This window comes from Tenrec ecaudatus, chromosome 2, assembly GCF_050624435.1.
Source record: "Tenrec ecaudatus isolate mTenEca1 chromosome 2, mTenEca1.hap1, whole genome shotgun sequence".
Taxonomy (NCBI): Eukaryota; Metazoa; Chordata; class Mammalia; order Afrosoricida; family Tenrecidae; genus Tenrec; species Tenrec ecaudatus.
Window position 1 is genome coordinate 79,888,179 of NC_134531.1, and position 4,806 is coordinate 79,892,984.

The window sequence follows — 4,806 nt, forward strand, 5'->3', positions numbered from 1 at the left end:
AACATGCTGGTAATATCATAAATTCTTATAACTTTGGAAAAATGTCCCTCGTGTAAATACAGACGTGTGAGACAGATTTTGCTTTGAGTGGTTTTGGAGGGGTGGCCATGCAAGAAATTGTTTTCAAAATAATCACCCCCACCATCTGTGCAACAGAAAACAGATTCCAGGGACTGATAGTGACCCGTAGGCACAGTTAACAGATGAGCCCAGGAAACCTGTGAGATCCCCTACCGCTGGTGAGGCAATTGTTGGGAAAGAATACCTTTCCAGAATCAATAACTTGGTATGTCATATCTTAAAATATTTAGGATTAGACTTATACTTGTTGTTTTTACACTATAACTTATTACTAACTTACTAGCTGAGTACCAGCTCTCCCCTTCTGTCTAATTAAAAACAAAACAACTTCACACCTGCATTAATGGGAGGTTCTCTGATATGGTGAATATTTTAAATAATAAAAATATACAGATGAATGAAAGCATGGACATGTTGAATTTGAAAAGACAGACTGCTTCCCTTAGGGGAAAATATCTTCTTAACTCCAACCCTCTCCAAGGGCTAAGGAAGGCTTCAAATCTCCATTCAAAATTCGCCACAGCCAGACACCCCCTTTGAAAGGCATTGGGTTACATGCGGTGATGTAATTGACACAGGTTGTTTCGGTGATTCAAATCCCAGAGGCAGCAATACATCTGCGCGGCATACACATCGTCCCTTCTGTCCGAAGGCGCCAGTGGTTTCAATCCCGGGTGTGCATTTGAAGGGCTTAAGGGAGTAGAGGCAAGAGAATGAGCTAGCGAAAGGCAATATAGAGGAGAATCTTGTCCAAAAATATTTTTTGATACTATCTGATTTCCTCTGAAATTATTCTTTGGAAAAGAAATATCAGTTTGAAATCGGTGAGTGGTCAAATGTATTCAAGTAAAACATCATTGGTGTCATTAGCCCAGCTGTTCTTTCCTGCTCTCGGGGTCTGGCGGGCCGCAGAGCTCTAGAAGGAGATGCCTCTTTTGTCCATCTGAGAACTGGAGGCGGTGCCCTTTTCCACCTCTGTAGCAGGGGAGTTGAGGATCTGTGCTTTAGAATCTAATTTGTTTTGCTTTGTTAATTTTACATTTGGCTTTTATCTCACAGAGAATCTTAAACTATTAAGAAATGGCTTTACTAGTTGGCTCTGCCTCCTGGCCAAGTTATTTTTAACAGAATGAAATGTTGCTGGCCTTGTGCCAACTTCCAGATTGTTGGTATCCTTGAAGCTATTGTTGCAGCCACTGGATCAGTCCGTCTCATGGAAGATTTCCCTCATTTTCATTGACCCTTTACTTTAACAAACATGATGTGCTTTTCCAGCAGAGGGTCTTTCCTAAGGCCATGGACAAGGTATGGAATAGCAACTCTCGGTGTCTTCGTTTCTAAAGGCCACCTGGTTGTATTTCCAAGACTGATCTCTTTGCATTTCTGGCACCACATTCAATATCCTTCTATTCAAATGCGCAAACACTTACCTGTCTTCCTTTCCCATTGCCCATCAGTTGCATGCACATATGGTGAGTGAAAAGACTATGCAGTGGGGTACCTGGACCTTAGTCACCAAAGTGATATCTTTACTTTTTCAAATGTTAGAGAAGACTTGTGAAGTAGAATTTTCAAATCATAATTGCTGCTATATCCTTATGTTGCATTTCTTTGAATAGTTTGAAAGGGCAACTTTTATCCTACTGTGTGAAGATTTCGTTATTAAGAATTAGATATAATACTTACCTGGCAGGGGAGATACCATGATCAAGAAGGTGGTTTTCCCAGGGCGAGGCTTATCCTTTGCACTCCGGATGTGCTGACCCCTGCGATTTCCCCAAATGTGGGAAACTCGACTGCATAATTTGTGGTAGTGGGAGACTGCGTTCGTGCTCTCCCCTGAAAAAAAAAAGAATTAGATATAAGCAAATAATTAGAGAAACTGGATTATACATAAAGAAGAATATGGCATCAGGATTGGAGGAAAGCCGATTAGCGACCTGTGATCTGCGGATGATACAACCTGGTTTGCTGAAAGTGAGCAGGACTTCAAGCACTTGCTGATGAAGATCAAGGGTTGCAGCCTTCAGTAAGCATTACAGCTAAATTTTTAAAAGACCCAACTCCTCCCAACGGAACCAATAGGTAACGTCATGATAAATCTATCTTAATGTTTTTATCTTGTTTGGATCCACAATCACTGCTCATGGAAGCAGCAGTCAAGAGATCAAAAGACCCATTGCTGCACAGACCTCTTCAGAGTATTGAAAAGCAAAGATGGTACATTGAGGACTAAGGCGTGTCTGATCTAAGCCACGGTATTTGTAATTGCTTCATATATATGTGAAAGTTGGATATTGAATAAGGATGAGTGTTGGTGAAGAATCTTGAAAATACCATGGCCTGCCAAAAGAACAAAAAAATGTCTTGGAAAAAGTACAGCTAGATGGCTCCTACCTAGAGGTAAGGATGGTGAGACTTTGTCTCACATATTTTGGACATGTGGTTCGGAGGGGCCAGTCCTTGGAGACAGACTTGGTCGTTGGTAAAGTAGAGGGACAGTGAAAACAGGAAGACCTCGGTCAGATGACTTGGCCCAGTGGCTACTGCGATGGCTCAAGCATGGGCGCAGTTAGAAGGATGGCACAGGGATGGGCAGTGTTTGTTCTCTGTTCAGTCCATTTCTTGGGGGCGTACAGCAAAAACGCTTCTTGGAAGGGAGTAGAGTGAGACTTTGTCTTATGTACTTGACACATGTTGTAGGAGCCATAAGTCCCTAAGAAGATCATCATGATTCATAAAGTGGAGGGACAAAGACATAATGGAAGGCCCTTGCCAGGTGACTGAGACAATGGACTCAAATTGTGAGCATGGTACAGGACTGGGCAGTATTTGCTCTGCTGTATATAGGGTCACTATGTGTGATCGCTAACAACAGCAACAACAAAAACAGGTATAATGCCATCAATTCATTGGGATAAAATAGAGCAATTAGATATAACACAATCAATCAGTTCTAATGCAAACACGAAGATAAAAATACACACAATCATTTTCACAAGACCATGTCTATTCATATTTTGTAACATATTTCAGTGCTTCATATTTATTTGTGGTGGAAAGACATTGTTTGTGATAGCCTACAGGATATAGAGAAAATAATGGCTATAAAATTATATTACTGTAGTAAGGAAGCTATATATAGGAAAAACACAGATTGTAAAAACCATACTTATAGGGGTGCGTAGCAGACACTAATAGGAGCAAGACAGACAGTGTGCCACTGTACAATAATTCATGTGACCTATAATGTCTGTGCTCTCACTGTTTTCTAGAGCACAAACTTCCCTCTGCTGGTTTAAGAGACATGCCCAGCAAGGACACTTGTACCCACTAGCTGAACTAAAATGGCAGTTCCAGCACTAACTCGGGATTTGAAGCAAGAGAAAAGGAGATGGGTGCATGCCCAGCTAATTATGCTAAATAGCTCAGATGCCCTTGGTACAAACTCCGTTTTCGATTTTCTGACTCCAACTTGGCCCAGCACTGGAAGAGGGTGGTCAGGAAAGAGCTCATAAAAGCCAGATGACTGTATCAACAGCCCAAGCCAGAAACCTTGCCATTTGTGGGTTCTTGACGAAGATAACAGTCCTACAAAACTCGTGTACTTTCTAAGCTTGAAGAAACCCTGCGGCCTGTAGCGCCTCCCCTGCATCTCTCCCCTGCAGGTCTCAATTCTTTAAAACATGCCTTGTACAATTTTGGCTTCCTAGTCCCTTTGTCCACACCCTTCTCTGGGAACAGTGGCATTTTATTCAATCGATTAAAAGTTTTCTCTACAACACTTTTTTTTTCCATCTTAGCGATACTATTTTGGAGTAAAATAATTTCTGTAGAACACTGCTTTGTTCATGGTTTTAGAAATCGCTGGTAAAGAGCTATCCAAGTCTTAGTCAAAGAATACAAAACATTAGAATTTCCATGCCACTTGGAAGAAAGCTCCAACCTGAGGCTGACCACAAGATCAGAGGGTTTTAGTTTGAGTTTTAATTCGTTTGTCTAGACATTGCCAGGGAAAATGCTTTTTCCATCAATTCTAGGACCAATCCAGTTTATTATTTTTTAACAGCTCTCCTTCAATATGTACTTTTTCTGGGGAAATTTCTTGATTGGTAATGGTATATCAAGTTCATTGCTACCCTTGGAGTTTGTGTTAGTTCCAGTAGACTTGAGAAACAAATCCAGGGAGACATATATGTATATATGAAAGAGGTTTATATACAAGAGCCCAGTCCAGTCCAAGCCCATAAGTCTTAATTAGCCCATATGTTTATTACCAGTGTATCAATTCCTCTTAAGTCTCACACAACACATGCAGTGATGCTAAATGCAGGAAGATCACAGACCAGTGGGTGGAAAGTCTTGTGGATCCAGTGGCGGTAGAGACATCACAGTGCTAGCAGGAGTCCCCATGTGGTTCCTTTAGCTCTGAGGCTCTGACTGCCATCAGCCTATCTTCATGTGGCTTGTCAACAAGAATGTCTCTCTGGTAGTGAGCATGTGTCTGTCTCCAACGAGCGATTTATCTCCTTAGCACCTTCAAATGAGGTCAGCAAGCCGCTACATGATTGACAGGCTAACCTCCACCCCTTCACTCTGAATCCTCAAATTGACACCAGATTATGTAACTACCACAGAGTTGTTCAATGTTAGAGCTGGGAGGGCCTTAGGGATAATTGTGCAACTCATTTTTGTTTTTTTGTAAATAACGAATCTGGCGTTCAA

General features: G+C 41.4%; 1 non-coding gene across 1 annotated transcript; it reads left to right on the forward strand.

Moving 5' to 3' along the window:
• The first annotated feature begins 1,759 nt into the window (after positions 1-1,759).
• LOC142442054 (U1 spliceosomal RNA) lies at positions 1,760-1,923 on the forward strand. Its single transcript, XR_012783312.1, has one exon. It is a non-coding gene; the product is annotated as a U1 spliceosomal RNA (small nuclear RNA).
• Positions 1,924-4,806: the final 2,883 nt, after the last annotated feature.